Raw genomic sequence first — 25,742 nt, forward strand, 5'->3', positions numbered from 1 at the left:
TGGTACCTAAGGAGAAAAGATGTAACTCAGAGGTAAATCAGTAATTGACCTAGCTGAAGTTATGAACGACTTGTGAAGGATTGACTTATCGATGACGGTTATATCAAATGGACACAAATATATCTACAGTGAGGAGAATGCAGCTACGGGCTTTAGTGGAGTGTCCCGTTGATTAATTAGGTTAAAGAGTTTGGCCGGTTAATCTCGGATCATTGGAGCTCACGATTTGTAGGTCCATTAGGTCCCTCTACTAGCTCATAAATGGACTAAAATCTTAGATAGTGTGGTGAATGAGTTTGAACCGTTCAAATCTTGGCTTAAGAAATGAAAGTAAGATATATACGATATATCGACGTTTAATTATGAATTTAACGGACAAATAGAGTTAATTATAATATTTAAATATGATTTAAATATTAATTATATGAATAGGGATTCATATCTTTTTTTTAAGAAAAATCGGAACAAGTGGGAAAATTTAATATTATTTTATATTAAAATAATATTATATTAAATTAAATTAATTAAATATTAAATTATTTGTATTTATTTAATTATTTAATTAATTATTTTTTAAAAATTAAAAATCAATTTTAATTCAATTTTTGGAAATTCATTGAAAAATTGATTTTAAAATTGATTTTTGAAGATTGGATTTTCCCACTAACTAAGCTAGGAGCTTGGTTGTCTTCTTCACAATTAATCAACAAATTAATCATTTTGTGTTGTCAAATTTTGATGCAATTGGATTGCATGTTATTCTTTAATAAATAGAGATGATTTTGGCATAAAAATGGTTAAGCATTTTGTGAAATGGTTAATTTTGCAAAATTCAATCCATTGTTCATCTTCTTCCCAACCTTCATTCCTTCTCAAATTCACCACAAATTTGGATCCCACCATCCAATCTAAGCCTAGAGAATAGTAGAGAAGACTTTCGTGGTGGTCTACAACCAAGTGGTGCTGAAATTCATCAAGAATTGAAGGTTTGGAGCTTCAAGGGTAAGTATTCTTGAAACTTTGTTTATCCTTTTACAATTGCATGTTTAATCCTCTAAATTGAGCATCTTAGAGTAAAATTGATCAAATCAACTTCCGCTACATGCTCATTTATCCTGCAATTGGTATCAAAGCTAATTAATATCACTCAATTTGCTTTGGTTGGGCTTAATTCATGAGATGAATGTTTATGGGAGCTAAATTGGTTTTTCTAGATTTGGCATTTTTTTTACCCTGCATTTGTGGTCAATTATTGTAATTAATCTAGGCGTTTTGCTCGTTAATGAGTTGGGAAGAGTCTATATTTTTCCCGAGATTTATCGAGTTGTAATTTGGCCAAATTTCGAAGAGAACCTAGAAGTTCTCATGAAGAAGGAAAATAGAGCAGATTTTTTTTTTCTTCTGGTTGAACTCACGGGAGGAAGAAGAAGATGAAGTTGACCGGTCAAACTTTGACTAATTCAGTCAAAGTTTGACCGGCTTAATCTTTTTTTGACCGGTTCAACCCTATTTCAGCCAGTTCAGCCCATTTTCGAGGTGTTTCAAGCCGGTTCAAGTTGGTTCGAAGTGTTCAGGACTTGTTCGAGCAGTTTTTTTAAAAAAAAATTATTATTGTAATAATTTAGGTTCTTGCTTGCTAAAAATGCCAAAACTGGTCCAATTTAGTGTGTTTTAAATTTATTTATGCATTATGAATGTATGTTTAAGTAATTTAAATTTATTTGTGCATATAGTATGCCATATAGACTTAAATCCCCACCATAGGATAAACATGTTTCATGCATTTTATGTATGTTATAAATGTTATAATGTATTTTATGCATGATTATTTTAATTTCATGAGTGTTAATATAATTAGTTATATTAATTAATGAAATTTATAGATATGTTATGGTTTTTTGAAATGTTTATTTTATAATTGTTATAAAATAAATTAGAATTTTAAAGTCGTTAACAAAGATAATTGCATGCTCACCTAGGGTAAAACCGGTGCAACTCAAATCATCCTCTTTTAATAGTTAAAATTAAAGGTCGATATCTTGTAAATTGTGTTTACAAAACTCACCCAACAAAATCCTGTCTAAGGCTGGAGGTATTTAAGTTGACGGTTTACGGAACACCTCCTACCTGGGGATAGAGTTGGCGTCTGAGTTGAGTTAACCCGATTTTATGAGCATGCGAGAGCGGTGTAAGGTGAGTTAAAATGTTTTAAATCACTTAAACATCATAGGTTAATACAAAGCAGTATAAATGTTATACTTGGATTGTTCACCTAGACTTAGGTTATATATATTTAGCCAGAATATAACCAAGTGAATACGTAATTAAATTACAACACTTCAGTGGGAGATTAATAATGTATACGATACATTATCATTAGCTCTCACGTCCCTAAGAGTTCACAACGTGAGATCCCATGCTCGGCTTCGAGTTGCTATTTGGGCAACCTCCCTTCAGAAAGTGTTTTCATGGGTCAATAACAAGGTGAATAGGGGAAGTAGTTCATAGTAAGTGGGTGAAGGGTGTGTGTCAACACATCCTACAGTCTCTTTTATTAGGTCACACCGCGAGATTCCTATGTTGCACCTGCTTGGCGTTTATAGGCGCCTATCCCTTCGGAGGGTTTGTAACATAGGATTCGGAACTCCGTGAACTCTAGAAATGGATAGAGTTACTTAGGTCCGTTTTCAAGCAGTTGTTTCTCCTTTGAGGGCTTGTTTTGATTTTGATCTTTGTGATTCGAAAATGGAGGGTATACACTTACAAGACTTACTAAGTGTTAGTAAAGTTCTTGACCAAAGAAATGGTAATTAAATACCATAAGAATAAGAGTTATTTTGGTATTAGTATTTAGTCAAGATTATCTTGATTCAGTGAAGGAGTGGTCGACTGCCCTTCGGTAGGGGCCATTCTGACTCATTGAAGTATCGTTGCAAAATAGATAATGAAATATAGGTACATTATTACTTGCTAAATCAATTGGATTAAAATTTAGAGTAAATTCACTAATTAAACTTGTTCGTTTCTTTCAGCAATGAGTACATCCATAGTTCAACTATTAGCTTCCGAGAAACTTAACGGCGATAACTATGGAACTTGGAAATCTAATTTAAACACTATACTAGTTATCGACGATCTGAAATTTGTTTTAACGGAGGAATGTCCTCCAGTTCCTGCTCAGAATGCGAACCAAACTATTCGGGACGCTCATGACAGATGGCTAAGGCTAATGAAAAAGCCAAAGTCTATACTTTGGCAAGTATATCAGATATACTATCCAAAAAGCATGAAAAAATGGTCACCGCTAAGGAGATCATGGACTCACTACAAGCCCTGTTTGGACAACCGTCCTCCTCGGCTATGTATGATGCTATCAAATATGTTTACAATTACTAGATGAAAGAAGGAACAAATGTTAGGGAACATGTTAGGGACATGATGGTCCACTTCAACATCGCAGAAGTAAACGGGGCTGTCATGAACGAGAAGAGCCAAGTAGGGTTCATCATGGAGTCTTTTTCGAACAGTTTTTTTCCAGTTCAAAGCTAACGCCATGATGAACAAAATAGATTATATTGTTATCACTCTTCTCAATGAGTTACAAATTTACCAGTCCTTATTGAAAAATAAAGGTTCTGAGGTAGAGGCAAATGTTGCTACTACCTCAAAGAGGAGATTGCAAAAGGGATCTACCTCTGGAAATAAATCTGTCCCAAAGAATAAAGGTATTCAGAAGAAAAAATAAATAAATAAATAAATAATATTATTTTATATTAAAATATTTATTTATTTAAATTAATTAGATAGTAAATTATTGGTATTTATTTAATTATTTAATTAATTATTTTTAAAAAAAATTAAAAATCAATTTTAATTCAATTTTTGGAAATTCATTGAAAAATTGATTTTAAAATTGATTTTTGAAGATTGGATTTTCCCACTAATTTTCCCACTAACTAAGCTAGGAGCTTGGTTGTCTTCTTCACAATTAACCAACAAATTAACCATTTTGTGTTGTCAAATTTTGATGCAATTGGATTGCATGTTATTCTTTAATAAATAAAGATGATTTTGGCATAAAAATGGTTAAGCATTTTGTGAAATAAAAGGTTAATTTTGAAAAATTCAATCCATTGTTCATCTTCTTCCCAACCTTCATTCCTTCTCAAATTCACTACAAATTTGGATCCCACCATCCAATCTAAGCCTAGAGAATAGTAGAGAAGACTCTTGTGGTGGTCTACAACCAAGTGATGCTGAAATTCATCAAGAATTGAAGGAGAATTTGGAGCTTCAAGGGTAAGTGTTCTTGAAACTTTGTTTTTCCTTTTTTAATTGCATGTTTAATCCTCTTAATTGAGCATCTTAGAGTGAAAACTAATCAAATCAACTTCCGTTGCATGCTCATTTATCCTGCATCATCAACATTTTGTTCAAAGCCATAAGATTTGATCGTAGTATCAAACCTTATATTCTAGGATCTAGAAGCTTCTTTCAACCCATAAATAGATTTTGAAGCTTACAAACCTTTTGTTCTTGACCCTGTGCAATAAACCCCTCTGGTTGAGCCAATAGATACTCTTTTCAAGATCGCCATTTAGAAAGGCTGTCTTGACATCCATCTGCCAAATTTCATAGTCATAAAATGTGGCAATGGATAAGAGTATTCTAATCGACTTAAGCATGGCAACGGGAGAGAAAGTTTCTTCATAGTCCACTCTCTCTCTGGGTATAACCCTTTGCCACAAGTCGAGCCTTAAAAGCCTGTACTTTACCGGCTTGGTCTCGTTTTCTATTGTAGATCCACTTACAACCAATTGGTTTTACATCATTTGGTTGATCTACAAGTTTCCAGACAGAATTGAAGTACATAGACTCCATTTCGAGGTCTATGGCTTTGATCCACTGATCACGGTCCACATCTTTCATCGCCTGTTTATAGGTCGATGGATTCTCTATACCATCATCAGGTATGACGACGTGTTTCTGTTAAACCCAGGTAACGGTCAGGCAGATGAACAACCCTCCCACTACATCGAGGCATTCTCAACTCTTGAGAAGGATGTGACTGACCTGATGTACTAGTTTTATCTACTACTTTAGTAGATGAACTAGCTTTATATATAGCGTCTCTGAAAATTTCATTCAATGCTAGTTTACTGTGAGGTTGATGACTTCTTATGTGGTCTTCCTTTAAGAATGTGACATTTATCGATACAAATACATTATTCTCTCGAGGATGAAAAAATAGACCACCCCTTGTTTCCTTTGGATAACCTACAAATAGGCATAATTTTGAACGATGTTCCAATTTCTTAGGATTTTTTACCACCACATGTGTTGGGCAACCCCAAATTCTAAAGTGACGTAAACTACTTTTACACCCTTTCCATTGCTCATAAGGTGTTTTTGAAACACTTTTAGAGGGAACGTTGTTCAAAATATGGACAACAGATTCAAGTGCATATCCCTAAAAGGAATCAGGCAATTGAGCTATCCACCTGATCTTACCCCTGAAACGGAAGGCTTATTGGGCCAACGATAATGAGCTACCCTCACCTATGCAGATCTAAGGATAATTCTGAGTGAACAAGAGTTCATAGTTAGCTCAGGATTAAGATGAAGTTACCTGAGCCCCCATTTTCATGTCTCCAAATGAACGATTTAGGATCACATCGTTTGTACTAACTACAAAATGGGTCACATCCATAGTGTCCCCAAAATAAGACGTCCAACCTTATTCATATACTACAACCATTTTGGCTGTATATTTGAACTTGATCCACATTTATGTCACTACATAAAGTTCAAACTTAAACTTAATAGCCTCGGAACCTTAGTTTATTGGATTCATGAATATAGAATTTAAATTTACTAAAGATTTTCAATAATAGCTTTATTGAACAAGAATATGATATTACAAACTACGAGTTTTAGGACATAAAATCCAACAATATATATTCAAGTTTATTTCGGCTAATTAAACAACCCTAAGTCTATGTGGTTTATCCAAGTATAATATTTATAAAAGGATTTTAACCTACGATGTCTTAGGGGATAAAAAATTTTATTACCTCACACCGCTCACATATTGCTCATAAAACTGGTTAACAACGCTCAATTATTTGGCCATAATCCCCAGGTAGGAGTTGTTCCATAGATCGTCAATTTAAATACCTCGAGCTTTAGACAGGATTATATACCGATTGAGTTTGTAACCATATTTTACAAGATTTCAACCTATTTTAATTATTAAAACAGGTTGTTAACCTACATGAGCATGCAACTTATCTTTGTTATGGATTTTAAATGTCTAACCCAAATTTATAACAATTTACAAAATTTTAGACATGCTAACCATCAACAACATACATCAAAGGCATTCAATATTTAATATAACATTTATATTAAAACATTTGAAACCCTATACATGCATACTATATATTATAACATTTTATATCATACTTTAAATGCATGTGACATGCTTCTTATGGTGGGATTTTAAATCTACATGGCATAATTATGCACACACAAGATTTACTTAATTATAACATACATCACATGCATAACTAATTAAACATAGACTAATATGGTTTAATTTTTTGCATTATCAAGCTAACAAAAGCCTAATTATTACAAAATTTAGCAAAAATCGCCTCCAAAACGCTTTTGGATCACTGGAACCACCATGAACCGGACCCAAACCTCTCGAACCAAACCTGTAATGCTAAAAAATGGACAAAAACCATCGAGTACCATCAAGCATTGATTATGCCATCAAGCATAAAGTATTTCACTAAATACCATCGAGTACCATCGAGTATGGCATCACGCATCGAGTATTCCATAAAGTAAAATCGAGTTGCATTGAGTACCATCGAGTATGGCATTATGCATCGAGTATTTCATGAAATATCATTGAGTAAACGCATCGAATACCATCAAGTATGGAATCGTGCCTCGAGTATTTCATGAAATACCATCGAGAATGCCATCAAGTATTCCATTGAGCTTCGAGTTTGTGGTAGTGATTTGAATTTCCAGTTCCTATTGCTCGACCTTCTTCACTTTGATCCAAACAAGAGCCAATTACAAGAGCTACAACATAATTGAAGAGAAAACAAAGCGAAAACTCAGAAAAAACCATATTAGTTCATCATTTTCATACAACTTATTAAAAAACACCCACCAAACTCAAATTAACGCTAACTAAGTGCTTAAATCATGCTCTGATACCAATTGATGGGATATACTAGCATGCAACGGAAGCAAATAGAATCAATAAGCACTCTAATTACATTTAATTTGAGTTTTAAAAGCATGCTTTGATAAAAAATCAGAAGAGGGTTTCTCAATAACATACCTTTGATGAATTCTCCCAAAACCAAGCTGCTTTTCACGTTATTTCAACTCCTATTCTCTAGTGAACCACCAAGAGATCTTTTCTACTATTCCCAGCCTTTAATTTGAATGCTGGAACTCCATTTAGAGTGAATTTGTGAAGGGTGTATATATGGTTTTTTGGTGAAGCTGAATTTCTGTAGCAGTCTTCTAAAGAACTCAGAAATTCACCCTTCCAATCTTCAATTTTGGAGCTTTTATACACAACGTGTGTAATACTCGAGTTTTAATTACCTTACTTAAGTATGTTTAAGGAAAGGATTCGATATTACTAAGGTTTAATGCTGATATTACTATTATGTTATTAAAAGTTAAGTGGAATTGTAGGGAAATGGGTAAAGGATAAGTAAAAGAAGAGGAAAATGTTTAAGTATGAGAAACATGGCTCTCGGGTGCTTAATAAGCTTGTGAAACCCAGATTTCCATTATTCCTACTTAAGCAGGTGGTTAAGGAAATTAACTAAGTAAAAGTTAAACCCTATGTTGAAGTGAAGGAAATTTCTAGGTGTTGAATAGATTTTCCTTGAGTAGTTTGAGTTAATTGATGAAAAATTGACTAAGTGTTGGACTAGGCATTGTCATGATTTAGCCATAAGATCTTGGAGAGATTACTTGGGCAAAGGAAGAAGAAAAAGTGTGAATTTGGAAGCTTGACTTTTGGGGAAAAACTTGGAAAATTGGCCAAGTATAAACCTATATGATGGATGCGTTGGATGCATTGGATGCGTTAGATGATGGATGCGTTGGATGTGTTGAATGCATTGGTGAAGGAAGGAAAATGGAAGGATGTGTTGAAGGGTGGCAGGCAGTTGAAGGATGGTAGCCGAGGATGAGGCATTAGGATGGCACAAGGGCTAGAGGGTGCCATGCGTCTGGCAGGCTCAACCAAACTGCCCAGCCATGCATCGAAGCAGGCCAAGCTGTCGTGCCAAGCGATGCGTCTATGAAGCGCCCATGCGTCGAGCGGCTGAGCGAACGATGCGTCGATGACAGTGCCCATGCGTCAAGCAGATGAGCAAGCCCTGCCAAGCGATGCGTTGATGCCAAGCTACCAGCTAAGCGCCCTTGCCCATGCGCCGAGCGGCCATGCCAAACGCACAACCCATGCGTCGAAGCACCCTGCCAAGCATCAATGCGCCGAGCACGCCCATACGGCTGAGTAAGTGAGCAATGATCAGTACCTATGCAGCATGCCCATGCGTCAAGTGGCCAGCACCTATGCAGCACGCCCATGCGTCGGTGGCCAGTGCCTATGCCAAGACCATGCATCCATGCCAAGCAAGTCATGCGATGATACCTAGTGAGCCATGCGTCGAGGATGAGTGGCCACCCTATGTGTTGGTGATGGTTAGCTCTTGCGATGGCTAAGTTGGGTTACGATGGTAGTAAGTTGGCTTGCTATGCGTTGATCATAGGCTATGCATTGAGTATGGACTATGCGTTGATCATAAGCTATGCATTGAGTATGGACTATGCGTTGAACATCCAAGAGTTGGACGCATATAAAGGATGAGATCACCTAGAAAACATCATCAAATCATGTGTCTTCTTGGGAGGAAGTCTTAAGCCTTAAGAATTTGAGGTGGTTGCATCAGATTGGAAGCTCATGCATTGGCTACATAGGAGAAGGACACTTAGATTGCATTGATCAAAGAATTATGTTGTTGGTGTAAGGAGGAAACACTTGGACATGCAGCCAAGTAGAAGGTGTCAACTTTGGAGAAGGTTTGGACGCCTATAAATAGGGCCAAAAGACTTCATTTTCAGATCACAATTCAAAAATACATTAAAAAGAGTGGGAGAGTTGAACAAACTTTGCGTTGAGGCCAAAATCCATGCGTTGATCATAGAATTTCAAAGAGGATGCATTGGACAGTGAAGCCTGGAAAACAACATCAACTTGGGACGAGGAGTTCTCCCAATTTACTCATGCGTTTGGAGCGATTCTAAAGCCATCTGAAAGCTCTAGAGTCTAGTTTTAATGGTGGGCTGTCGGAGAAGAATCTCCAAGGAATCAGACTAGATAATAAGGAAAAGGCAGAAGGGTCGAGCTGTTAGGTAAGCTGGGCCAGTCTTGATGTTTTGATGATTTCGACCAAACCACGAGGAGTTCTGAGTTAATATTTTAGGGTAAGAACCCTGAGACATTTTAGAGTATATGTGTAGAAGGAATTTTAGAGTATATATGTAGAAGGCATTTTAGAGTATATGTGTAGAAGGCATTTTAGAGTATATGTGTAGAAGGAAGTATCTCTAGATAAAGCCTATAACTATGAGTAATCTGAGCTTTAAGTTGAATCAGGATTTTACGGTTCAAAAGGGAGCCCGAGGTGACAAAGGAACTTCTAGAGAGAAAAGTTCCTAAACGATCAAGGTGAATGACTAAAATATTTAAAACGTTTTAAGAAACCATGTGCTAAGGAAAGATCTGCCAGATAAAGACATGTTTTCTAAGTTTTATTAAAGAAAGTCATTGTATGACTAGTTTTACTTGAAACTCGATACCAAAGGACATTTGAGAAGATATCTGAGTAGCTCGATACTGAAGGACACAATAGAGAAGGTATCTGAGAAAAAGTACCCAAGTGTGAGGTAGTTCTTTTGATAAAAATCAGTTTTCTGGTCACTCACTAGGCTTTATAGCTCATGCTTTCCAAATGTTTTTCTTTTTCTTCCCAGGTAGTGGAAAGGTGAGGAGTTCTAGGGTGCTGCTAAGGTCAAGATCTGCCACGTGCCACAGTTACACTTCCAGAGGGTTTTACAATTGTTCTTGTAAACTTTGTTATTAAGTTTTGGAGTTGTATAAATCTTACGTTGTTGTAATAAAATGGGCCTACTTAATCAGTTGATTGTTGAATTTGTTCATTGGTATCAGAGTTATTTCTGCAAGAGTTATTAGGCAGTAAGTGTCAACAAAAGGGTTGATAACTGCTGTAGTCATGCCCTTTCCTAGGCCAAGAGGATGGCCTGAGGCGGGGTGTGACAAAGCCATCCTTGCAAAAAAAATAAAAAAAATTGGCTAAGTGTTAGTCATGAAAAATGGTGGCTGAGCATCGAGTAAGCATAAGGCAAGGATCGAGTAAATGCCATCGAGCATCGAGTATGTATAATCGAGGAAGGATTGTGCATCGAGTAGATGTGATTGAAGAAGGATCGTGCATCGAGCAAGCCATCGAGCATCAACTTTTTCCATCGAGTATTTTCCACAACACCATTGAATTTTCCATCGAGTATTTACCAAAATACCATAAAGTATTCCTTCGAGTATAGAGTTTTGCATGAAGCATTCAGCTTTAAACCCTAAGTAATCAAGACTGTTGGCTTAATCTTGGCCCTAAATCTCCACTAGTGGGTGACGTGGTTGAAGGAGATTTCATGCAGAAGGCTGGGCGGTTGTATAAAAAAACAGGGGGAATTTCAAGAGCCCGTTTTGGACGATTCCTTCAGGCAAATCAAACAATCTTAGTACCATTGGAAAGCTCTAAGAGTCTAGTTTCTGAAGTCGAGCCATTGGAAGGAATTTTCATTGGAAGAAGGTCGGAGAAGGAAGGAAGTCGTGAAGGGCTTCGTTTTTTAGCGAATCTGAGCCATCGACGAAAAATTTAAGATCTAGACCGAACCACATGGAATTTCAAGCTAAACATTTAAGGTAATATTTTCATCACCTTTATAAGTAAGTTTGTAGAAGAAACTTTTGCAAGATAAGGTTTGGGGCTTGAATTACATATTTTGGAATTTAAACCTAGAAATCGTTATACGAACAAGAAGCTGCTTGGTTTGGGGCCGATGGTGAAGATTTGAAGCTCCAGAGCAAACCACGAAGATTCTTAGGCTGAATTTTTGAGGTAATGTTGTTATCCCAATTCTAAGACAGTTTGTAGAAGAATTTTCCTTTAGATAGTTTCTAGAATTCTAGTTATTTATGTTAGAAGTTTAATTTGGAAAGCCTAATGCGATGGGATTAATATGAGCTTAATTTGGAAAGTGAGTCTAAAAGGGAGACCAAGGCTATTAACTAAAGTATATTGATATGTTCATAAGGTTGGCATTAGTAGGAGAAACACATAAATCTTAAAAGGATTACCCAAAGACAGTGATTGACTCTATTGTTTACAAATGTTTATGATTAATTTAGCAAGTCATAGTTTAATGAAAGTTACTTATTGCTAGCCAGCCCTTAAATGTTTGCCAAGCTGATTACTTTATTGATGTTTATGAATGCTTGGTAGACTAATAACTTAAAAAGTATGGATAAGTAAGGTCCAGGCATGATGTTCTTAAGTGATTAATGTTTAATGCTTATGAAGTATATTTCCCCAGGCAGGCCCGAATGGTTAGTGCATGCTATTAAGGAAAGCTAAGCCTATAAGACAAAGCTAAATGTGATGTTTATGTGAAGGACTCTTAGAAAGTATGTTTAGCTCAATACCTCAAGGTGGTGATTGACCTTAGAGACGGTTGATGATAGGATCCTAGGTACGTACACGTAGGGCCAGTGGGATTGAGAAGGTAATGAAGAATGTTATGCGTTGAGTGGGTTCTGCATTAGCAAGAACAATGAAGAATGATAAATCATGAGATTTCAATGCTAATTGACGATAAGTTTATATGTTTTCAAGCAACTAAGTTTCATGAGATTGCTTAGCATTTTCCTCAAGTATGTACTTGTTTTATCGCATGCCATGGTGATATGTTAGTTTTTTTTTTCAAATTAAGTGTGCTATGTTGAAATGCCTTTTAAAGACTATAGCTAAGTTTCTACAAATGCTAAACTAAAAGCTATGTTCTGAAAGATTCATAATATGTATGATTTTAAAGCATGATATGTTTTTACTAATTTGGATTCTGAAAGTATGGAAGGTGTCCAGGAAGTACCTAAGATGTTGACAATACTTAGTAACTCCACATGCACGTAGAAACTTCTGAATGAGAGACTGAAGTATGGGTCTCTTAGGCCCTATTTCAATAACCCGAGGCTGATGTATGCGTCTCTTGGCCTGATACAAACGTTAGGAGCTTGAGCGATGAATGTTCATTCTCAACTAATATTTAGGAAGTATTCACATAATGTTATTATATTTTATGCTTTAGGTTTTATGAAAGTTGTTTGATGAGTTACAATTAAAGACATCAGTAATGGTCATAAGTGACACACCTTGACTAAGGTTATAGTGAAAGTTAGGCCAGAGGGTCCCTCTCTCAGCCAAGTTTTAGTTCAGTAAGGTTATGCTAAAGAGTGGATCAGAGAAGTCACTCTCTTGTAAAGATGTTTAATGTAAAGTTGAGGCTTAAAGGCCTCCCAGAGCTGATGTCTATGATGCCTATGTTATGTTTAGTTATGTGTAGAGAATTTTTATGTAAATACTTGCTTGATTAAATTCTCAGTTTTTAGCTACGGTTTTCAGTTCATGATTTCTATGTTAAGCATGATTGATATGTTTGTGTTTTATATTTCGAAGGTTAGTCACTCAGTAGGCTTCTAGCTCACCCTGTTTAAATGTTTTCTCCTCAGGTAGCGGTCACTGTCAACCCCATACTCTATTTTTCCTACAAAAGTAAGTAACAAACATGTTAAGTAAAATTATGAAAGGAGATAAAGAAAGTAGGAAGATGGAGGAAGAAAATTCTAAATGTTAGAAATACTTAGATGTGTGAGTTTTAGATAATATAACAAGTGGAAATTTGGCAAAGTATGGAAGCAAAGTGTAGGCATTCGTTGACGGAGAAGAGTGGACGCATGAGGTTGCGTGTGTAGCAACCAAGGCTTATAGAGGTTAAGTGTTGAAGGCAAGGATAAGCTATGCATTGGTACCAAGGGTGAACGCATGAGTGAAAGCTATGATGCGTTGGTAAGCAGCCGAAGGCATGTGGTGATGCGAGGGCATGCGATGACGCGGTGCGAGGCATGTGTCGATGGATGGCATGCGGCGTTGGACGCGATAGTGCTATGCGATGATATGCCGCGATGGATGTGATGGATGCGATGGACGCAACTGTGCTACACTATGTGTTGGTAAGGTATTATGCGTTGGTGTTGGTGCTATGCAACCTATGCATTGGTGCTATGTGGCCGTAGTACTAGGCAATGGGCTAGACGATGGAGTATGTGATGCATGCTGATGTTATGCTACGAAACGAGGAAGGCTTAACGCATGGTTGATATGATAAGAGCTATGCGTGGGCTAGGACATGCGTTGGCTTAGAACTATGTGACCAAAGGAGGGATGCAAAAGCCTCTAAGTGAGCTATGCATTAGCCAGAGTGAGTGATGCATTGAGAAGAAGGTATACGACCATGTGGTCGTAAGTGTGGGCTTAGGAGCTGACCCTTGTGTTGATAGCCAAGAGGGAAAGATCATCTTGAATATTGATCAACTAAGCCAGCTGTCATACTCAGGTTTGACATTATCCTCTAAGGATGAGGTGCCAACCTAATGTTAAAAGGAGAGCATGCAGCTGTTAGTTTAAAAAATAAGCCCGAATTCAAGTAGAAGTTTAGAGAAATTCACTCAAGAAAATTAAGTAATTTCAGAGCCATTCAAACCCTAAGTATGTCTAGTTGTTGAGGTTGATATGCCGAAGGGAGATTCTAGCAGAATCAAGCAGAAGTACGAAGAATCTAGTTAGAGGTCGAATTCTCAGGTAGGTTGGGCCAGTCTTGACAATTTGAGGATTCCGGCACAACCATGAGAAATTCTAAGCTGAAATTTTAAGCTAATCTTGCTAAGACAATTTAGAGAATGTTTGTAGAAGGAAATTTCTTGAGAAAAGGCCTGGAAAATTAGTTATTAAAATTGAAAGTTAAATTCGGAATCTTGAGCAAGTAGGCAGCTGCTTGGGGGCTTGGCAAGGATGATGAGCGCATGCGTTGGAGGTTGAATTTGCGCAAGGATGCACTGAGAAGCATCAGACCATGCAACTCATATTGAAGCCATAAGCGCAAGGTTGCGTTGGACGATGAGCGTAACTGGACGAACGCATAGGGCATGCGTTGATGTGCCATAAGACGGGCGCACAATCCAGATGATGGGCGCAATCGGACGAATGCATGGGACATGCGTCAATGTGCCACAAGACAGGCGCAAAAGCCAGATGATGGGTGCAATCGGACAAACACATGGGACATGCATCGATGTGCCACCCGATGGGTGCATAAGTCGAATGATGGGTGCAACCAGATGAACGCATGGGGCATGCGTCGATGTGCCACAAGACAGGCGCATGAACTAAGTGATGGGCACAAATGTTGCTATGCGATGGGCCGTGCGATGGGCAATAGGCGTGAGCTGAAGGCTTGGACACATAGAAGGCTTGAACGCCTAACGCAATGCATGGACGCAAGGCATGGACGCATGGTAATGAAGTTGCTACCTAGTCAAGTTAAGGCCTATGAATTTGGCTGAGTGTTCAACACATAGTAAGCATATACATGAAAGGAATTGCCAAAAACTATGAGTGAAACTAAATGCTTTAAATGTTTAAAGTAGATTGCTAAAGCTTATGAATGTTTAGCAATGCATGTTTACTGAAAGATATTTATAACAATTATTCTCAAATAGTTATGTAGCAACGTATCTCACTTTAATGTTATGGTTATGATATGCTTTACAATGACCATAAGGATGCGTTAGTAAGGAATGCATTTGGGCAACTAAGTCGTTAAGAGATAAGAATATGCCAGTAAGTATAAATAGCTCAGTATTGAAGTACACAAAGAAGGTACTAAAGCTTGGACTTAGAACGTGAATAGCTCAGTACTGAAGTACATGGAGAAGGTACTGGAGCTTTGTCTTAGAATTTGAATCGCTCGATACTGAAGTACACGAAGAAGGTATCTGAGCAGCTCGATATTGAAGTACACGGAGAAGCTATCTTAGCAGTAATACCTAAGGTATAACGATACTTAAACTAGAATAATACAAATAAATGAAAAGTGGTTATTGGTAGTGTCGAGATCACTCCACTTTAGCTATGGATTGATGTTGAGGGATTGAGAAAAGGTTCTCTCTCTACTAAGAATGCAAGTTATGATTGTAGGAAGTGAACAAAAAGGGTTCCTTCCCAGTTAAGTAGTAATGCGGTAAAGAATGATAAGGAGTGAGCAAAAGGGCCACTCTAGACAAATAGACTAAGATATAGTCTAGCAAAGTAAGAAAAATGCTATGTGATGTTGATGATGACATGAATAATAGTTTCCAAGTTAATGATTCGGTAAAAGTTTTCAATTTTAAATATGAAATTTATGTATGAACGTTATGCTTAAATGTTAGTCACTCACTGGGCTTCTAGCTCATGTTTTCAAATGTTTTCTTTTCAGTAGCGGTCAGTTCCCAAAAGAGTTCGTTACTACTGCTCTGCCACTTAAAGAGTCAGGTTGAAGGAAGCTTAATTGAAGACCGTATTAGTTAGTACACATGTGTCTGTCTAGTGACTAGTATTCTAGTCGGGGCTCACTAAATTGTAATATTCATGTATGAACAATACTACGAAACCCTATAATGTAAATGTGTTAAATTCTAAGTTAATTGTTCAGTGTATTGATGATATGTACGCATTCAGGGTTTGAGCGAAATTTAACAGGTTAGATAGGCAGCAAGTGCTAGCAAAAGGGTTGGTAACTGGTGCAGTCACCACTCCATCCAAGTTAAGAGGGTAATCTGGGGCGGGGTGTGACAATCACTCCCCAGAAGACGACTTTGTTGTTGCTCTGCCACTCATGACCAACTTGTTAGAAAGGCTAGTATGGGTATTGTATAAGTAGTACGCATGTATTATGTCATTTAGGGACCAGTCGAGTGTTGGGCTCACTAATTATCTAATGTATATAATTTGTATTATTGAAGAATATGTTAGAGTAAGAAAACATGCAACAGAAGAAAAACGGATCATTAAGCATTCTAATTTATTAATTTTGGCTTTAAATTCAGCATGCTCATAAACTAATAAAAGGGTTTCATGACATACCTTTGAAGAAACACTTGAAACTTGAATTCCTGCTGCAATTCCTCTTCAATTAAGCTTGTGAATCACCTCAAAGCCTTCCGTACCATCCTCTTGGTGCCTTGGATTGAGTTGTGGGACTTGAAATAAGCGATAACTGGTTTTCCAGCTCAAAATCCATCTTCAACCATTGAAGATTCTAAGCTTAATCCACCGAAATGCATGCTCAATTCCAATGAGATTCTTCAGTATATATTGCATGAAAATCATACAAGAATCATTGCTGCATGAATTGTAGCTCATGCTTGGTTTAATGACTTAAAATTTATGGTGGAATGTGCTTGAGCTACTTAAATGGAAAGTGGAAAAATCCCTTTTGGGATTTTTTATTTTCTATTTCTTTTTCAATTTTGTTTTCTAATTGATTTCTAAAATAAAATTTTATTTTCAAAAATGAAATCTTTCTTAATTTTACGAAATTAATTTAATAATTAATTTTCTAATAAAATTAATAATTAATAATTAATTGAACAAATTAATTAATTCTAATTAATTCAATATCAAATATTAAATTAATTTAAGACTAATTCCACCTTCATGAATCCTTAATCATGAATTTAATATTTAAATCATATTTAAATATTAATTGATTCTCCAATTTCGTTTAATTCCAAAATCAAATGTGTAATTATATCACATATAATTACTAATTCCTTTAATTCTAATTTGAACGTTTCAAAAACTTATCATGCTACTCCATGGCTAATCCATTTTTGAGCTAGTAGGGGGACCTCGTGGACCTATAGATCATAGGCTCCAACGACCCGAGATTAATTGGCTAAACTTTTTACACCGAATTAACCCTTATTCGCTAACTACTGGGTCACTCCATTAAAGCCCAGTGTTGCACTCCCCTTCACTGTAGATATATTATGTCCACTCGATATAACCATGTTTAGTAAGTTAACCCTTCAAAGGTTGTTTGTAATAACGATTGGGTCAAATGGCTATTTTACCCCCGAGATTACCTCTTGTTCCTTAAGTCCCACTGATCCTCTAATGAACAATTAGTTTGTGATCCAATCAACAAACCAAGTCCCTCTCATGCCAATGAGAAGGTGGGGCTCCTTGTTCAAGACCTGAAGTCAACACTAAAGGGAGCAACCTCTCTACTATCCCTGAAAGCGGGTAGGAGTGAATTCCATCTTTCATCCTATGTCTCTAGCTATCTACTTGGTCTTACCCCTGAAATGGAGGTTTATTGAGCCGGCGTTGTTGAGTCATCCCTCACCTATGCAAATCTAAGGATAATCTGGAATAAACAGGAGTTCATAGTTAGTTCAGGATTGAGGTCAAGTTACCTAGGTCATCGCTTTGAAATAGTCAGTCTTAAACAATAAACAACATTATAAAGTAAGAGTGACTTATTTCGTGGTCCGATCTTGTGCAAACTCATTGTACAGGACGCCCCCACTCCTCATGTTGTGACATGTAAGAATTAGGAGCACTTCATCCGTAGCACTTTACAAATCTTTGCAACAACTACAGAGTGGGGCACATTCGATAGCGTTACCAAAATAAGGCACCTAATCTTATTCATATACTATAGATCATTTTGGCTATTTACTTGAACCTGATCCACTTTTATGTCTCCACATAAAGTTCAAGTACTCATGTAAATAGTCATGGATATTTTAGTTTATTGGATTTATTTCTAAAACAAAATAAGCAGTTCATATATTCAATAACAACTTATTGAATTTTCAAAATAAGTTTAATTGTTTACAAACCACGAGGTTTAGGACATAAAACCCAACAGAACTCCCATTTGGACTAAAACTCCAGTGGTAACATATAATACTGAGTTTTCTAGTTTTAAAGAGAAATACAATAAACTAGGGCATCACATACCCATGGTTTTTTTTCTCCCACTTGCCCTAGGTTATATACCTCGTAGTCTTAGTCTTACTACAAGATTCTCAAACACTTTAGTCTTAGTCTTAAACATGTTAATATACAATGGACTTCTTAAACTATATGGGGAAGGCATCTTATTTTCACAACTCTTGTTTCTCAATAATGGCCAAGAAGTCATACATTCCTCTCACTACATCGATGTACTTGATGCGTTATTTTATGTAGTGATTTTATGAAATGAATTGTGATGATGGGAATGCGTTGTGCAACAAGTTTTCTCAGCAGAATCCAAGTATAACTCCTACTGAGTTTCCTGGAAAGTCTAGGGTCAGACTAAAAGACTAAGGAAAACAGTATGCGGTGATCATTTTTAAGAAGTCTTTGCGGTAACCAATAAATTAAGAGTTGTTTTTGGGTTGTTGTTTGCGGTAATAAAAAGTATGTGGCGGAGTTAAGACAAGAGTTGATAATAAGGAAGATGCGATGAATATGCAGGGAACGGGTTGAGAAGGGGTTCAGCTAACACTTCCTAGGATGCGTTCATGTCATGCGATCATGCAGCACACATACAATAGCAAATCATCTCTCAATGCAAGTGCTACGACTTCTAGTTCTAGAACGCATGCAATATATGTGATAAGTCTATAGGACCTACCCATAAGCCTCTATTCTTATTTATGCCATGACAAATGACACACACACAAACAAGGCGACCGCATAATATCGTAACCTATCTCTAGGGTGCATGCGATGCATGTTGGCAAACAGAGCTTATCTCTAAGTCCCTATCTCTTGCTTATGTAGATCTAATCTTGCTCTCTCGAGTCTAGATTCTAACCTAACTCTCTTAAGTCTTAGGTTCTTTCTTTAGACTCTTTCTCTAGTAGCTCTAAAGGGGTGTTGGGGCAACATACGACAAGATAACCGCATGCAATGAAGATCCTAGGTCATGTTAGCTTAGTTCTTCTCAACCCATTCGATAGATTTAGCTACTCATGCATGCTTTTAAGAGAGTGAACAAATGTAGATAAGCAAGTTGCATTTTATAGATATAGAGTTGAAATACAAAATAATAATGCGAAATTAGAATAAAGAGCCTGGTAGCAATCTCTTACTTCTCAAGGCTTTTTACATTGTTCTTCTCTACTCTGTTCAAAAGATAGTCTCGCTCTTGTGAATGTCGGCCCTCTCTCCACATTTCCACGCCTCTGGGTTCTCTCTTGAGCTAACCAGTGCGATCTTCCTACGTCTCTTCCCTTCTCTCGCTCTGCCTTCGAAGTAAAAGAAAAACTAAGAGCAAGGCTAATTTTATCTAAGGGAAAATTATCTAACTGTCCAAAGTCCTTCATTGAAGGTTGCCTTCGGTATTTATAGAGCTTCAGGGTGAAAGGCTGATTCTCTCTTATGATTGCACTAATGGGATGACATTAATTCTCTATCTAATGCACCGAATATTTGTCACTGAAAAGTTGAGTGTACTTGCTACAATAGTTCGTTAGCGGCTTGTCAACTTAATTCGGAATCGACTGTCATCAGCTTTCTGTCCCATCATGATTTATTATACTTTTCACCTAGATGCGCCCACCAAGTTGCGCCGGCTCTATGTGGCAATCCTTCTTGAGCAGATAATTGCGAGCACAAATCACCGCAAAGCCTTGCAGTAACGATGCGTTTGACCCTTGATTTCTTGTGGCATTTTCTGCCTTGCGTCAACGCATATTCTGCACAAAAATACATAAGTTAACTGTTTTCATGCGATGGACGCCTGCGAATGCAATATTATGAACTTAATGCTTTTTGGATACAATTATATATATTTTATCAACACAAACCTTCATTGTTTAATAACTTAGCACTGTAATAACGTGCATTTTTGCCCATTATCACACCCCAAAATTTAAATAATGCCTGTCCTCAAGCATAAGCTAAATATTTCCTTTAGAAAGTCGACCACAATCTCTTTTCCTAGATTTGTCAAGGATGCCTTATTCAAATCTTATACACCGAAATTTCCTTAATTCTTATTCGGGTCTCTTCTTAAAATATTTCTAAAATTTAGTGACCGCAAGTTTAACCTTAAAAAATACTTTACTAGATTCCAGGACATCGCATGATTTTTTTCAAAAAAACTTTTTCATTGGAGTGTTAAACGATTTTTTATCCTTGTGTATTTTAGCCATTATTTTCCTCTGACATTCGTTTTGGCTTGCCGCCATGTGTGTCATGCGGACATCCAACTACGAGCAAGGCGCTCTTTCTCATACTAAACTCTTACCAATTTGAGAGCAGAGTTGCGGTCATTTTTTATACGTTGATCACGATTCCGACCTTCGTTTTAGCTTGCCCCCACGTGTGTCATGCAGACATCCAACTACGAGTAGGATCCAATCGCAACGTTATGATTTTTTTTTAAGCAAGGTAGAAAATGAATACCACACCCCCAAATTTAAAATGTGGCAATGTCTTCATTGCCAAAATATTGAAAGAAGTCATGCGATGTTCTTAGGAAGCTTCATAAAGGGTAAGTTTGAAAGAAAGCTAGCAGATCACTAACTTCTAGAAATATTTCATGAGGTAACTATCCTAAAATTAAGTTGACTCTAGGTTATACGAAAAAAATAGAAGCATGTGTTTCATTATTGAAATCATAATTGGCAAAGAGAAAGCATGTGGCGCCTTACTAAATTCATCAATGTTAAATGATTGCGGTAACCAAAGAGGATGTGGTGATAAAATTCTCAAAACTAAAATGTGAAGCGATAATGCAAAATTTGGAATAAAGTCAAGGAAAAATACAACCCCTAAATTTGCGCTGTCGCCTGCATTATTTGTTGACGCATCCTGCTTTGCGGGGATCTACTATCTTTGGATTGCGGTGACAAAATTAAGTAGTTGCATCTTCGTGTAGCGCCTTCGCAATCGCTCACCTCGATCGTTGCAAGAAAAACATTGAGAGGGTAAAATAATAAAAAAAACAAAGTTAACAACATCGCTTACCGCAATTGTTCAGCACGATTGCAACTTTTTTTTTTGGAATAAAAATGATAGTGAAATGATAATACTAAGGAGTAGAGATAAGTGTAAGATTTCAGAATTTCAATGGGTACTTCACAAAACTTATGTCCCTGATGAATTTAAATCGCCTGATAGTGCAGGGACCACCCACTTTTTTCTCATTCAGAGTTCCTTAGGTCCATGGAGTCGACTTTGCGATGCCAGCCTTCTCCACGATACACTTTCACTCGTTGCCCATTAACTTTGAATATGTTGGTTCCGTCATCATTAGATAACTTGACCGCGCCATGCGAGAATACCTTTCTGACTATGAATGGTTCGGACTAACGTGACTTTAATTTCCCAACGAAGAGCCGTAGTCGTGAGTTAAATAGTAAGACCTTTTGCCCGACTTGGAGGTCCTTGCCGTATATTTGTTTTTCGTGCCAGCGCTTTGCGCGCTCCTTGTAGATCTTTGTGTTCTCATATGCGTTAATTCCCCATTCCTCCAGCTCGACCAATTGAAGTTTTCTCGCTTCTCCTACTATCCTTAAGTCAAAGTTTAGCTTCTTCACCGCCCACAGCGCTTTGTGCTCCAGCTCCAGTGGTAAATGATATGCTTTACCAAATACCAACGCATACGGGGACATACCTATGGGTGTCTTATAGGCAGTCCGGTATGCCCACAACGCATCGTCCAGCTTTGTTGCCCAATCCTTTTGCGAAGGCTTTACCATCTTCTCCAGTATCAGCTTGATCTCTCTGTTGGACACTTCGGCCTAACCATTTGTTTGTGGATGGTATGCAGTAGCCACTTTATGGAGGATATTATATTTGCACAGCAATTCTTTGACAGTGTGATTGACAAAGTGGGAGCCTTCGTCACTTATTATGGCACGTGGAGTGTCGAAACGAGTGAAAATGTTTTTCTTTAGGAATTTAGAGACTACCGCCGCATCGCTTTCAGTGCATGCCACTGCTTCTACCCACTTGGACACGTAGTCAACAGCTAGCACAATATAGTTTTGACCATTCGATGGTGGGAATGGTCCCATGAAATCAATGCCCCAGACGTCGAACAACTCTAGTTCCAAAATGGTGTTCATAGGCATTGATTACTTGTAGAAATACAAGTTATTTATATTGTTGTATTTAGATATTGTGGTTAAAAGAGAGTAAAGTTGCATCAATTGATTGAAAATTGGCTAAGAAATACAATAATTATAAATTGTCATCAATACACCCACTAACACCATTGCGATGGTAGAAAAGGATATTTCAAGTCTGTTTTGTAGGATATCCAGTCACCGTATGCACTTATGGCTTAAGAGAGAAAGATTAATGCATCTACGTCGCATTGCGCCCATCATTCAAGAATGAATAGACGATCAACGCAATGATGGCACATGCGACATTCAATCCAGAGCTGAACTTCAATCGCATGCGGTAATAGAAACAACACCGCATGCGAGCACACGATTGAAGATGATCCGGTCAGAGAGTCAACAAACAACTTCAACCGTGGAGGATTTTAACACGTGTACAACTAACCGTTGTGCATTTTCAACGGATTGATTGCATAACAGAAGGGATATTTATTCCACCATTTTCAGAATTTCCATAACAATAAAGTGGAGACCACACAAGTCAAAGAGTCAAATCTTTCACCTATAAATACCCTCAAAGAATTCACTGAAAGATATACTTGATACACGGGATAATTGATACGAGGTTGATCCGAGTGCTGATCGAAGAAGATCCAAGAAGAAAAGAGACAAGGCCAAGAGGTGAGTCTCAGGGTAGTTTCATTCCAAATCCCCCCCGTGAAGCTCTGTACCTAGATCAACTCTACCAGTTGAGCAAGCCTGGGAGGGAAGCTCATCCTTCCATTCACTCCATCTACACCGACAAGAAATCTCTCCAACCAGATCGGTGTCAAGATATTGGCAATCTTCTCTATCTGTTTCTAACCCTTATTCATCAATTATATTTCATCTTCTTAGTCTAAATCATTCACAACCATGTATCAGATGCTTGATTTTATATTTAATTGTCATGATCATTCTCATTTCCACATTTCTGTCTATTTTCGTTCATCCAATAATCGTATTCTCCATGATGTTTTATTAATCCCTTGGTGATTAATATGAATTAAACAAGTAACTTAACCTGTGTAAAGAAATAAAGATGTTTAGCTAAAGCATGTTAGATGGCATCTTCACCTGTGAGAGCAGAAGTGAAGATGCCATTCTGATATGTCGAGAGAAGTTTAGAAGAATGCGTTAACTAAAGCAAGAAGTACTTTTAGAGATGGAAGCCATCTTGCATTCATTACATTTGTCCCTATTTCACTGCAGAGATGTGGGAACGCGGCCGATCACCTAGAGGAGTACGCCAAGGGAAAAGCGAAACCGTACTTATGCCTTTAACACAATTAAGGAACTTGTGATGTTTGTACTAACTACGTTTTCTCTTTCTGCTTCATACATAAGACTTGCCACCATATAACACGATCTTTGTATAATCTTCACAGTCAGTCTCACCCTCAGTATCTTGTATCATGAAACCTGTATCTTGTATCATCATGGCTTAGGTTTATTTTATCGCACTTAACTTTTACCACAATTTACGTTTTTATCGCATTTTTATCGTTTACCTTTACTTTATCACATTTCTTAAAATATATGTACACATAACCTTTTTATAAATTGAAAAACCCATGGTCGTATATATCACAAATGTAATGCAATAACCTCAAACAATCCCTGTGTTTAACCTCAGATCACACCGAGAAACTTGCAGTGGAATCATACTTGGTTCCAATGCAAGGAAACTTGTGACAATGCACTTACCTCTAACTGATTGATGTCAACCTCTGAATTTTTCAATCTGGATAAGTGATCCGCAACTTGGTTCTCCATCCCCTTGCGATCAATTATTTCTATATCGAATTCCTGTAGGAGGAGAATCCATCTAATCAACCTCGGCTTCGCGTCCTTCTTTGTCATCAAATATTTTATCGATGAGTGGTCAGTGTGGATGAGTACTTTTGTTCCTAGCAAATATGCTCTGAATTTTTCCAATGCAAAAATTACCCTAAGCAGCTTTTTTTCTGTGGTGGTGTAGTTAGTTTGAGCACGATTCAAAGTCTTACTCACATATGCGATGGGGTGTAATATTGTTTTTCTCTTTTGTGCTAGCACTGCCCCTATCGCATACCCACTCGCATCGCACATTAATTCAAAGGGAAGTGTCCAATCTGGTGCAATCAACACGGGCACGGTCGTCAATGCGTTCTTTAAAATCCTGAATGAGTTGAGGCAATTGTCATCAAAGTCAATTTTCTATTGGCCTCCATCAACGCACTTAGCGATCATGCTATTTTTGAAAAGTCCTTGACAAAACATCTGTAAAATCCGGCATGCCCCAAGAAACTTCTTACAACCTTTACACTTGTTGGAGGTGGGAGTTTTTCAATTGCTTCAATTTTTTCCTTGTCTACATCCAACCAATCCCTAGATACCTTATGCCCCAGCATAGTGCCCTCCTTCACCATAAAATGGAATTTCTCCCAGTTAAGTACGAGGTTCGTCTCCTCACATCTTTTCAATATCTTCTCCAAGTCGGCAAGACAGACTTCGTATGTGTGCCCATATATAGAGAATTCTTCTATGAATATTTCTACAGAGTCTTCGAGATATTCTAAAAAGATGGCCATCATTCACCTTTGGAAAGTGCTCGACGCATTGTAGAGGTCGAACAGCATGCGGCTAAAAACGAAAGTTCCATACGGGTAGGTGAATGTGGTCTTGTCTTGATCTTCAGAAGCAATCATGATCTGATTATAACTGTTATACCCATCCAAAAAGCAGTAGAAGTCATTTCCCACTAGACAATCCAGCATTTGGTCAATGGTAAAAAGAAATGATCTTTCTTCGTTGTCGCATTCAGCTTGCAGTAGTCCATGCAAATACGCCATCTGGTGATGGTCCTTTGCGGTATCAGCTCGTTATTTGCATTGGGGACTACCGTTATCCCACCTTTTTTCGGCACGCACTGCACAAGGCTGACCCACGTGCTATGTACTATCAGATAGATGATGGCCGCATCTAACCAATTATCTCCTTTTTACAACCTCTTTCATCATAGGGTTATGTCTACGCTGATGTTCGATCGATCCTTTGTGGTTTTCTTCGAGACAAATTCTATGCATACAGTATGCAGGGCTAATTCCTCGAATATCTGTGAGCGTCCAGCTAATTGCTCGTACATATTTTCTCAGAATGCTCAGCAACGCATTCTCTTGGTCTTTATTAAGTTTAGAGGAAATGATTATTGGTAACTTTTCATTCTGCCCCCAAAACCCATACTTTAGGTGGTAGGGCAGGGTCTTCAACTCTATTATTGGTGGATGTTTTAAGGATGGTTGCATTGTTTTTCTTTCTTCATTTACTGCCGACTCTTCTTCTTGGCTTGCGATCATCTTATCTT

General features: G+C 37.4%; 1 long non-coding RNA gene across 1 annotated transcript; it reads left to right on the forward strand.

Moving 5' to 3' along the window:
* Positions 1–720: 720 nt before the first annotated feature.
* Positions 721–15,925, forward strand: LOC150030109 (uncharacterized). Its single transcript, XR_016527158.1, has 2 exons — positions 721–1,002; positions 15,718–15,925. It is a non-coding gene; the product is annotated as an uncharacterized LOC150030109 (long non-coding RNA).
* Positions 15,926–25,742: the final 9,817 nt, after the last annotated feature.

Source organism: Benincasa hispida, unplaced genomic scaffold (genome assembly GCF_027475165.1).
Source record: "Benincasa hispida cultivar pf3 unplaced genomic scaffold, pf3_genome.v1.1 HicScf564, whole genome shotgun sequence".
Classification (NCBI taxonomy): domain Eukaryota; kingdom Viridiplantae; phylum Streptophyta; class Magnoliopsida; order Cucurbitales; family Cucurbitaceae; genus Benincasa; species Benincasa hispida.